Source organism: Falco cherrug, chromosome Z (assembly GCF_023634085.1).
Source record: "Falco cherrug isolate bFalChe1 chromosome Z, bFalChe1.pri, whole genome shotgun sequence".
In the NCBI taxonomy this organism is placed as follows: Eukaryota; Metazoa; Chordata; class Aves; order Falconiformes; family Falconidae; genus Falco; species Falco cherrug.
In genome coordinates this window covers 49,251,658-49,263,672 of record NC_073720.1, presented here as the reverse complement: position 1 = coordinate 49,263,672, position 12,015 = coordinate 49,251,658, and the positions used below count along the sequence as shown (strand labels likewise).

General features: G+C 39.1%; 1 protein-coding gene across 2 annotated transcripts in view; it reads left to right on the top strand.

The window, feature by feature from the left end:
- Nucleotides 1-12,015, top strand: part of ROR2 (receptor tyrosine kinase like orphan receptor 2) — a 154,380-nt gene that overhangs the window by 57,331 nt on the left and 85,034 nt on the right. The window contains exon 1 of one of the 2 annotated variants that reach the window (XM_055699662.1): nt 9,398-9,481. The exons of the other annotated variant lie outside the window; for it this stretch is intronic. The gene's annotated coding sequence lies outside the window, so the exon portion shown is untranslated. Of the gene's footprint in view, nt 1-9,397; nt 9,482-12,015 lie in introns of those variants that run through there. 2 annotated transcript variants of the gene reach the window in all.

Genomic DNA, 12,015 nt, shown 5'->3' with positions numbered 1-12,015 from the left:
TCTTTCCCCCTGAAGTATGCTTTCTGTAACATTTTTGTCCCAGTTCATTTTGCCTAGTTACTCTGTGTGTAAAGCCCTCTAGAAAAATACAGTTATGTAGTAATTCCTCTGACAGTTGTGCTTCCTTTAGGTCTTCACATCTTCCTTTCTCTGAAGATATTTGTGTAGTCTGTCTATTGTCTGGTATTAAATTCTGAGCTTCTTAGGTTAAGACTGTAATATTTCTTCATTCTACAAATAGGTTTTTTTACCCAAAGTTAGTTTTCCCCTCTTCTTCCTTTGCAATAAAAAGCTTTGTGTTGCAAACAAATAGAAAATTCTAGTGACAACTGAGACAAGATAGTGGCAGAACTGTGTCCAAGAAGAGTTCCACTTAAAAACAATCCTTCTTCTAAGCTTATATGAGGATGACTTCCTTGGTGTACTCTGCATTACCAAGTTGAGTAATGCAGAAGGACTTGAAAGAAAAATGTTTAAGCTAAATGAAAGCCTCCAAGTTATCAATTTAAGAGGCTGGTGTTCGTTTGTGTTAGATGTTCATCTCCCAAATGTCTTGTGTTCTTTGTGTTAATACTTCAAGATTCTAGGTTTTTTTCTCTGGTGCTGCACCATTTTATATACAGTTGTAACAAATCAAGTTAATTCTGTAACTTGGTACAGATTTGGCATAATGGTATTTTGGTCCTTTTGATTTAATACAACTCTGGACTACTGGTAATAGTGTTCTCAGTTCTGGATAAATTGTTAATGAGACGTGGTTTCATATATCTTTCTGCAGCTGAATTAATGTGTAGGAAGTGTTGCTTTCCAGGGTTAGACTTGCACATCTGCTTCAACTGTGAGTGGTCAGAAGTGTGACCTGAAGAGTTACGGGGCTGCCAATCTCACTCTGTACTGATTTCGCTGCTGAAACTATTGGAAACTGTTGAAAGGCCTGTAATTGTGCTTGGGTTTTTTTCTCAGGCTATGAAGGTAAGCCTTGCTACCATGGAATTATTTTAACAACTGAGCCTTGTATATAAAAGGATCAGTGATAAAATTGTTTTTCTGATAGCCTGGTAAAAAGGGTATTTCAGTTTAGATGTTCACATCTTGCTTTTCATTGTAGAAGTTCATTTAAGCTGTTTCCCTCCTCCCCTTCTTGCTTAGACATAGCCATCTAAATTTTCCATAGCTGCATTGTTGATGGCTCTTTCTTTCATCCATTACTGGTTTTGCAGCTGTTCTGGCATTTCCTCCTGAAATTATTCTGCTTTGAAAGGTCTCTGATGAAAATATTTCCAGACTATTATGAAGTTAACTCCTGTAACCTAGTGTTAAAGATGTGCTTTGCAGGGGTAGGGGTAGTAGATTGAACACACGTATATTATAGGCTGTAGGTAGGAGGAGGTAGCAGTGGTGCAAGACCATTCCTGGGGGGTCCATCAGTGGACCACAACAGAACTGGATGCCCCCAAAAGACCACAGCCCATGGGCAGCCCAGGCCAGGTCAGAAACAACTCTGAAAGACTGGAACCCAGAGGTGGCCCACGCTGGGGCAGGGGCATCAAGGAACAGAAGGGCAGAAACCATCATGTTAAGCTGCAACAAACTATTAAGCATATGGCAGCAGAAAACAGGATAGCAGACAAAAACCATTACGTGCACCCTGTCAGCTTCCTATACTGCTTTTCGCCTTGCCAGAGCCGTGTGAATGGATTGAGTTTAATCTGTGGCGAGTATTAGGCAAACTGAGACTGGGAAAGGACAACGATATTTCTTTATATTTTTTATATATATTTAAAATATATATATATTTATATTTGAAGTAAGTGTTTGTTTAAGAGTTTCTGTACATCCTTTTTCTCAATGCTTAAATCAGTTATCAGAAGTTTGTGTTGCACGGCAGAAACTAACTGAAGTAAAATTTCCCAATTCCAGTTTTGCCTACAACAGGATTTTATTCTGAAAAAAAAAATAAACACAGTTTTTCTCCAAGTGAAGAAGTCAAAGTACGGGTAGAAAAATAAATGGAGTGAGACTGTGTAGCACAATTCACTTTGTATTCTAGCCTGTTTGATGATTAAAAAAAGTTTCAGGCAGTGGTGTGTAACTGTTTAACACTCTGACCTATGCTAGGTTTTCTTCATAATTCTTCAAGCCTGGGAAATTGCTGTGAAGGCATTTAAAGTATGTAGCTTAATGATTAAGTGCTTTGCTTTTGGGTGCAGGCACTACTTTAATTTTAGTTTTCACTGTGGTAGTGATACAGGGAATACTGGCAGCGTGTTTCTCCACAAGCGTCCCTGGCGAGAGAACTCTGTGGTGTCCTGCAGCAGTACCTCTTAAGTCGCTTGAATGCCTTTCTCTTTGGGGAGGAACCAATTTCCTTCTCTTCATTAAAGGGTAGTACTGTGGTACATTGCAAGACGTTTACCCATTACAGTGCTGGTTCAATTGCATTGATCAGGAAGTGTCTTCTGCATTAAGGTACAAGGATTATTCTTACAAGAAGTCTTTGAGGGTGTAGTGACTTTGACAGGAGAGTATGCGATAGTGTTAACACAGTGTCGGAAATTAAAAAATCATACACGCCTGTGTTTTCATTCTTGTAGACCTAATTTTGATTTGAATGGAGATGCAGAGAATAAGTATAGGGAGAAGAAAAACAGGAGGTTAATAAACCATGTAATATGTTATAGTACCTTCCTTGTTTGTCTGCTCAACCTCACAGACCCGTATGATATGTATAGTAAAATCTCGCACCAAATCTTAATCCTAGCACCATTATCTGAGGCCTAAATTTAGCCTTTGAGTATTCCTTTCTTAGCCCACCCATAAACAGAGAAGTTGTTGCCGGCAGACATAAGGCAGAGCAACATTCTTGGGTTGAACTGGAAAAGCAATCATTTCCTGGCAGAGAACACACTTGATCAAGTTATAAAGTGGTTTCACTTGAACAGAGCCCATGCTATCAACTTTTATTAGGGTACTGTTTATCTTGGGCCTTGTGGGAGTAAAGAGAAATGGAAATTTTAGGTTAAACCCTTGTGCTGCATCTAAAGGTTTGTGCCTTTATGATATATGGGACTGGGGAGAAATGTTTTATTTAATTTTGAAATTACTTTCTTTTCAATTCCGAAAGTGCCTCTTGTCAAAACAATGTGTTAAAAATGTAGAAAAAAGGAAGAGTAATTCTATTTCAGAAGCCCACTGCTGCTTTGGTAGATGGGCTTAAGAATTAGGTTATGCATGTGTCTGAAAGGTAAGCTGCATGCTTTCAGAAAGAAAAAGGGGCTGTATACAGGTTTTATTACAACCCTAAAAGCTATGAACTACGTGCTGTAGAGCAAAGGTTGTATGTTGCTGTGGCCTAGCTGAGAAAAAGAGTGGTGGCTGAGATTCACCAGGTCTATCTAAAGATCTAAATCTAAAGATTCTTCACCTTTAGCCTCTTCATCCCTGTGCCTAAGTCATCACTAAGCCATCAATCAGCCAAAGATTGTCATCTTCAGGTGTGTCTTCACTGCAGCTAAGTCTTCACCAGAGGTGCTGGGATCAGCTAATCTGGTCTTTTCAGAGCAGTGTTTGGATGTCTCCAGGTAACACGCCCCAGAGCTCCGGTGCTGTAAGCACTGAGCAGAGCCACCCAAGCTGGTCTTGCACTGAATTAGCCCACGTTCAGCACATGTATACATTTGATGTTGGAGTTAAGCTGGTGTAATGTTGCTGCTGCTAAAAGGGGCCATCACATTCCCTTCTGTCCCCAGCTGTTCTCCTCTGGTGTGTTTCTGGATCAGCATTTTTTCCAGAATTTCATGTGAAACAGACAAACCAGGACCCTGTGGCTGAGGTGACATGCCTGTCACCTTCTTGGTCAGGCAAGACCCATCTGGGGTATATCCTGCTTGGGTCAGTTCACATCTGCAGGATGAAGTGTGAAGCACATTGCTGGCTTCTTATTTCCTCCTACTTCTGGCGTTAACCACTATGGCTCTTGGTGGTCATATTCTGTACTGTCTCAGGGACTCCGTTTTCACAGCCAATAAGTTGTAACAGGGATCAGCTGGAAGGGAAAGAGTGGAAGTCCAAATTCTTTATGAGCTGTTGAACCCAAGGGGAAAAAAGCAGGTTTCCTAGGACTGTACGGAACCTCCTGCATCTCTGAGCGGTTTTCTGCTGTTGAAGGCACTGTGCCATATAGTCCCTTTCTTAAACTTATCTAAGTCTTTATGAAGAACAGCTAATATTTTCTTGCCTCTGTTACTCACATTGGAAAGGCTGTTCCAGCACTTGATTGCTTTAACAGGTAGGAATCTTCAGTTTTGAGCGTAAGTTTATCCATTGCTTGTTTGTGTCTATTCATTTTTGTGCAAGCAGTTACTTCTCATCCTGGGCTTACTTTCCTTCAACTTTCCAGCAGACATGAATTCTCTTCGATTTTGTTTTGACTGGAAACAAGCAAATCTTACTTCCATGTATTCCGTAAGTACTGTCTCTCATTTCCTTTTCCTGCATCTTTTTTATTTTCTGTTTCATTCTTTAATGTATGTGATATTAATTCAAGGTTCTATGTAAGGTACACAACATCACTATTTGCTCTGCAGTGTTGCAGTGTTGCACCTGATATGTTTAAGGTTTTTAGTTTCCTATTTCACATCTGTGTTTTACTAGTGCATTCAGGTTCATCTTCACCTTAATTAAATTATGATTCCTCAGTATAGTATGGAATTTTATGTTAGTCCTAACTCCGTGATCTCTTAATTTTGATATTGATTCATTCTATTTTTCTGATCCAGACCTCAAGGTCATTCTTCTTGGGCATTTTACAGTGCCGTCAATGTGCATTGTGATTATGTGATTTCAGCATCAAACTTCTGACATTTGTTCCAGCTTTACTAGTGAAAATATTAAGCAAGACTGGTCCAAGCACCAGTCTGTGTGGGATCTCCCTAATGTTCTCCTGCCAGTCTTAAAGTCATTTTGCCTGTACTTAATGCCATCTCTTTTTCAGCTTGTTATTGTAGTGCCTCATTGTTCATCTGACACTGTGTAAATTTCCATATATCAAATGCTTTAGTTAAGCTAAACTAGAACACATTGTTTATAAAATCAGTGTTGTTATTAGAGAAGGATACTGGGCAAAACTGGTAGAATTATTATAGATCCTATGGTGTAATTAATTTAGTTTGCAATTTATCTGCATACAAGTATTCTTCCCTTAAAAATCTGTTCCAAAGCCTTGCCCATTAAAGAAGTCCTGACCTGGAAATGCCAGAATTACATTTTGGTTCCCTCTGATTACACTCTGAATCCTAGCTGTATAAGGCACAGTCCTGTCAATTACATCTTTTGCATATCTGATTGGTTTTCTCATTCATATTAGGACTTTCCCCTTGATTTCCATCCTCTGCTTATGGATTTTTATTTACCTGTTGCTGTACACTTATATGCCTGATTTACCTTCCTTTGTGCGTTAGGTGTAGAAATTACAGATGCATCTCAGCCTTTTCCTCATTGCTCAGTCAGCCTGACTCATCAGTCACACCAGCCTTACTCAGAGAAAATTGTTTCCCCAGGTTTTTGAGCAGAGCTTAGCTGCTTGTTCTGCTTGTCTTTACATTGCACCTAGCTTTTCATGGCTGGTTTCCTGAAAACACAAAGGTAAATCCAATTCACAGAAGAAATGCTACTTCCTGTACTATCCAAGTCCTTATAGCAAGGGTAATTGCAAGGCCTCTCTGTTGTCCCTCCCCTTCAGAAAAGGAAGGGGAGCAGTAATGATTGTCAAAATAAATTTAATCATGTAAGGGTTTTGTTGTGCTGTGGCACTGCCTTTGTTTGGTCTTTTGAGACAGTGCTTCTGTGACTCTGCTGTTTCATGAATTGCTGTTTTCCTTTCCCCGTGTCCTTTAGAGAAAGGAAGGAAGGTGCCTAGAGTGTAGGTAACTCTGCCAAAACTGCAAAGTCAATTTTCAGTTACTGTGTTAAGGCAAGTATTATCTTAGAGGAGGCTGAGCTGAAGTGTGATGCACAGGTAAGGAGCTACATACAGTGAGATATTTAAGTTTTCTTAAGAACATTGTCAAAACGTGGATCAAGGAGCACAAAGAAAGTGGTGAAGCTACCTCTGAAGGACCAGCAGTGAAGCCTTTGCAGTCTTTTTTATCCAGAATTGTCAGCAGTATACTAGATCAGGGGCCCTCAAACTACGGCCCGTGGGCTGGATACGCCCCCCCAGGGTCCTCAATCTGGCCCCCAGTATTTACAGACCCCCCCGACCCCCCCCCCTGCCGGGGGCTGGGGGGTAAACCAAGCAGCCACAGATGGCTGCCTGCCACTGCATCCGCGCCGGCCCCCTGGTTAAAAAGTTTGAGGACCCCTGTACTAGATCTTTACTGGATGATTTATCTGCACAGCATTAAGTTCATAGTGTTTGCCTTCCATATAGCACAGAAAAAGTTTTGCAGCAGATGCAGGCTTATTTTTATGATATAGTCTACTTCTTACTGAATAATTACAAAGCTCTTTCCATAATATTCTTTCATCTTTGGGTGGGTGAGGATATATTTCCTGCCTTTATTACCTGGAGAGTAAGCTATTGCTATGTGCCATGCTTGGATCAAAGCAGAAGATTGTTGCAGTTGGTGCAACATGTAGTTCTTTAGTTATGGACTTCTCATCAATCTTTCATATGTATTTCATCTAGCTGATCATCTATTTTTTTCTATAGGCGGTCGGTTCTTGTAGTGTTGGCATCTTTGAATATTTATTGTATCTCTGCTTTGGATATCGCTGGATTAGATGTCTAGTTAAAGCAAGGCTTTTGATACCACTGTAAGTTTTAAATCAATGTTTGATCAAATTTACTGTTGATCACCTACTTTGAAATTGCTTGCAGTTCTCTTCCTGGGTAGTATATATTTTCGATGACCCTGTTAAGGAAGTTAGGTATTCTAGTGTGAATATTTAATAAATTTCCCTGAATCACAGTGGAGGTTTGGTACTGTTCTCATCTGCAGAAAGTGAAATGAGGTGTCACAGCAATGGAATTGATATAAATACTTATGGCAGCAAAAGTAAAAATCAATCACTACTTTTTGAGGGTCTGAAGTGGGAAGAGGAAATTGTCAGTAGGTGAAAGAATGCTCACCAGTAAAATTCTCTTACCAATAGCATTGTTAACTTGCTTATTATGGAGTAAATAATATTCAGCTTTCTACATAAAGATGATACTTAATATCATGTTTCTGTTTTCTGGGAGAAGTGTGAAGGACAGTCTGTGTTCAATTACCATGTGTATTAGGGTGGTTAAGTAGCCTCTGATCTTTGACTTTCCTTTAGAAGGCTGTGGAGAAAGGGCCACAGATGGTGAGGAGGAATTCTCATTAGGGCACTGTTGCAGAGAGTCTATGAGAATCCAGAACAATGTGTTGCACAGAGTGACAGCAATGCAGAAAGCAACCAAAAAAGAGTGACCTAAAGGGAGAATATAGTGGATAGGGAGCTGTGAAAGGGAAGAGAGGAGTCCAAAACAAGGAACGAGAGACTGTGGTGGACAGTGTGAATAGGTTTAGCTGCCTCCCCATCAGAGGAGGGCATGAGGTAGAGGGGGTAACAGCAACCTTTCACATCCTAAATGAGAACATAGGTAAATGACATTTCCTTCTGACAGTAAATTTGCGTTTTGTGTTTCTTCAGCTTACATTTTTAACCTTACAGTGATGAAAGGTGAAGAGCTGTAGGTTCTCTGGCCTTTCTCAGCTCAAGTTGCATTTTTAAACAAGAAGTTAAAAAAACCAGTGTGATTTATTATAGTTTTGGTGCCCTGTCACTGGAAAAGTTAATCTTTGTAAGAGGTTTGCTGTATCCAACACAGTCCATAGACACCTGGAACCAAACTAACATAAATACATACTTATTTTAATGAATCCATGGAAATATTTTATTTTTTTTCTCAAGGTTTTTTGTTTTATTTTGAAGATCATAGTTACTAAAAGATGAGATTTTAAATGAAGAGCCTCTTTTCTAAAGGTGGGATGTTTCTAAGCCATCATATCAGTGATCCCGCATGCATGAGTGTAGCTGAAGTGACAGAAGAATGTTCTGTGGAGAGGAAGGATCGAAATTCTTATGCTAACTTCACTGGGGGTGAAAATATTCTGCCTTATTCTACTTTTAAATATATACATTGCTTTACTTGGAACACAGAATAAAAATAGACCCTCTCACCTGATTTCACCTGTATCTCAGACCAGTGAGTGTTTCTGTGTACTTCATCACAGCCCAGGGCATCCTGGGCGGGCGATGAAGTACAGTACTCTCTCTGGCAAGATGTTCTTCATGGGAAGACTGTATAGTTTTGTGGCCATATCCTTTTCTGGCAGTGCTATTCTGCACTGCAGCCATTGCTGCTTATTCCGATCTCTGGAGATCCCATGTGCACCTGTGCAGTGAACTGGGTTGGAAGAGTGATTTATATTAAAAATAACCTTCCTCCCCGCTCCCCCCACCCCCCCTCCTTTTCTGGGTTATTTTTAACCTGGTTAGTTGCTTAATTCAAATCACAGTGTGGCTGGATAGACAGTTACACTGCTACCATAGACATACTGAGAAAAAAAGGGTCAGGACAGGGGAGGTAAAAACTGTTTGAGACAGTGTGGCCTCTGAAGCAAGGGTCTCTGAACATGCTCGAGAAGGGCTGGGCTGGCAATCAGACTACATAGAAACACTTTCATGTAGAACAGTCTTTTCTGTGATTTGGGAAAATATTTTGCTAGGTTGTTACGGATGTGTATGTGCCATTAATAGATACGAATGGATTGAAGGGGGCTCAGAGAAAAACAACACAAATAATCAGACCCTGTGTATATGTGTACAAATGCATGAGGAGGATTGGTTAGATGTGAGCATTTTGAGGAAGCTGTGATGGCATATGGCATAGGAAGGTGCAAGCTCAGAAATACTTCTGTGGTGTAAGCATCACTGTTAGTAAGGGGTATGGTAAAATAATGAAGCATGACAGTAAACCTTTTTTTTTTTTTTTTTTTTTTTTTTTTTTTTAACTGTCAATGTATCAATGTAATGCATTGTACCATCAGAAGATTTCTGTCACCGTCAGGAACAGTTTCTCAAGGGAGGTCCCATTTCTTGGAACTCATAAAACTGAGCTGAATAAATACTAGAAAACATAGTATATGCAGAAATTCTTCATTGGCAGAGGTGTGAATGACTGTTACATATTTACATTTCTTAGCAACTGTGAATTGTAGGTAGCAAGTGCTGTTGAAGACCACAGAGGAATTTCAGATGGGAAATTCAAAGTAAATGCAGAGCATGCTGTGCAGTTATATTATTGGCCATGCCTACTACATTTTATCTGCCTGTTTGTTCCTTCATAGTGCAAGCATTCCTTCACTATGGTCAACTGTGAATGAGATACTGTGCTGGATTCCAGTGAGGCTTGAGGCTTGTAAACTCTGGAAAGCAACTGACATTGGAGGTCAGTGTGTTATAACATTTAACTACACTATCTGCTTATAACAGGAACATCCTTGTGTAAACAGAGATGCTGCTGATTGGAAAATTTGGAGGCAGAAATTTTCAGCTAGTTTCCTGAACAATGGTGGAGTGGTTTGTAGCCTTTCTGTTGTTCATAATAGAGCAGACACAGGAAAGTGTAATCCTGTACGGAACCATCTGTACAGATTTTCAGCCCTCTCTAGAGTACAGGTACTTGTCAGTCTTGGTACTCTAGTACTGTAAATAACTGATAGACTTTGATCTTTTCAAGCAGTGTGCATGAGTATCTCATAATTTATTTTAGTTTTTTGTTTGCAACAGTAAATACTGTTAAAAAGTACTCTTCCACTTCATGTCCTTATGTTTCTATTCAGGTCTGTTGCTCTTGTGTATTTAATAGTACAAATAATGACAATGAAATTGAAGGGCAAATCTGAATGAAATTTCACCTACAGTTTGGGCTCATGCCCATATCCTGGTTCTGATCGTGCCTGGCTTTAATTATGCTGAATTCCTGGAAGCTGCTATTAGACCATTCCATTCCCAAATGGTCAAAGTATCATGAAATCAAATTACCTTGTAAGGTTATGTCTGCTTTTGACTCAGTACTGGAAAAATTAGGTTGCATTTGTTTTTTGTATCAAACTCTAATTTTCTTCAAGGCACTAAAGAGGACTAGATGTTAGGCTTGCTTTTTAACCCATCTGTGTTAAATATACAATATGGAGATATGGTTTGAATGTAATTGGTTATGTTTTATGTGTAGCTATGGAATTTGAGACTCGTCTAATAATTTTCCCTTTAAACAGACTTTCTGAAGTACCAGCATGGTTTACTGCCTTCCTTGAAGACTGCATAATTTTAGATTCCTCACTTTCATCCCCCCTGTTTCTCATTCTTCTTGTGTGTTAGCTAATCCTGACATTTTCTTAATTTAAAGACCAATTCATAACTTGAGTTGCATTTAGTTACGTGAATAATTCTGTTGATTGTAACTCAATGTGAAGGCCCTTTGCAGAGTCAGCTCTTGACTGTATTTTCTCCTGATAGTCTTCTTTAAAATGGATATGTAATAAATAATATCCATTTTATCCTCTTTATGATTACGTGTTACTGGTCTAGTTTGTATGTAGAAGGATGAAAGGTGAAATATGTTGGGCTTGTCCTGACTTTGATAGCTCTACCAGCACAGGTATTCCTATGTTGGTATATTTTAAATTCCCTCCAATTCCCATAACAAATTAAAATGGCAGGTTTTATTGTGTATTTAAATGGTTCTTGTAACAAAGAAAATTGTGTAAGTTAACTGCTGCTAGTATTGATTGTGCATATTGACTCAGTTGCCTTTCTCTGTAATGCAGTGACCAGTCAGACCATAACAATAGTATGGCTTGAACAAGAAACAGTAGCTTGTGTTAGCAGTAGGTTAAGTTAGGTTTATTCTTGTTCCTTTCAGAAACTCTTGGCCATCGCAGAACAGACGGCGTTAGGAGGATATCAGAGTCACCTGGTCAGATTAGCTTGCAGAACCCACATTTGATGCCACAACTTCAAAGCTTACTTTAATTTCATGAGCCACATAAACCATAAAGAGTGGTTTGGCTAGTAAATTAGACTTTTCTTTCAGACTCTAGCGCTTTACTCTGTGCTTGGTTTATTTTTACCTTTTGTATCCAAGGATTTTAAACTAAGCACTACAGTTTTAATTTCGCTGAGCTGAAATGCAGGCATTGTTTACAAAGTTACTTAATCATGTTATATTTCTTTATTCAGCTAGTTCTGAATTCAGCGTATTCCCTAGTGTTGTAGCAGTGTATTATTAATAGTCCTCATTGCTGTATCTGGTTCAGGATATTTGCTATGTACAATTATTCCACTATTTGTAAGCTACTTGTAATCATGAGATAGAAGCAGTTAGGCTGATACCTAAGTTACTGTCTGATGTAAAAGAACAAACAAAAATGTGGTATTTTGATGTATGTGTGGTATGTCGTGCCACATGTTTCTGAAGACCATGATGATTTACTCCTGTAAAGTGTAGGTTGCCCCTCTTGTGTACAAATGAATGTATTTCTTGAGATACAACTGATACTATATTAATTGGGCAGGTACTTACAGATATTGGAAGGGAATACTTAACTAACTTAATTTCTTAATTAAACAATTAGCACAATGAAATTTCAGATCAGCAGGGATTGAATCCTTCCCCTTATTCAGGGCACTCTGAACACTACAGCAGCTAAAACCAGATTTCAGAAATCTTCCGTGCTTTGCAAGGTTTCTGTTGCTACGTTGCTAAAAGCTATTCAATTGCATTCTGTGGCCCTCTGTATCTAAAGCACATGCAATTTTTGCAAGGGAAGGCAGGTAAACTCTTCCATTTAAGGTGTTTTTTTGATATATGTAGATACAGGAGCCTACTGTTTGGCTGTGTTGTTATTAAACATGCTAAGATTGAGTCTTGTGTAGAGAGGAAAAAAACCCAAAACCAATGTCTGGAAAACAGCCTTCAAT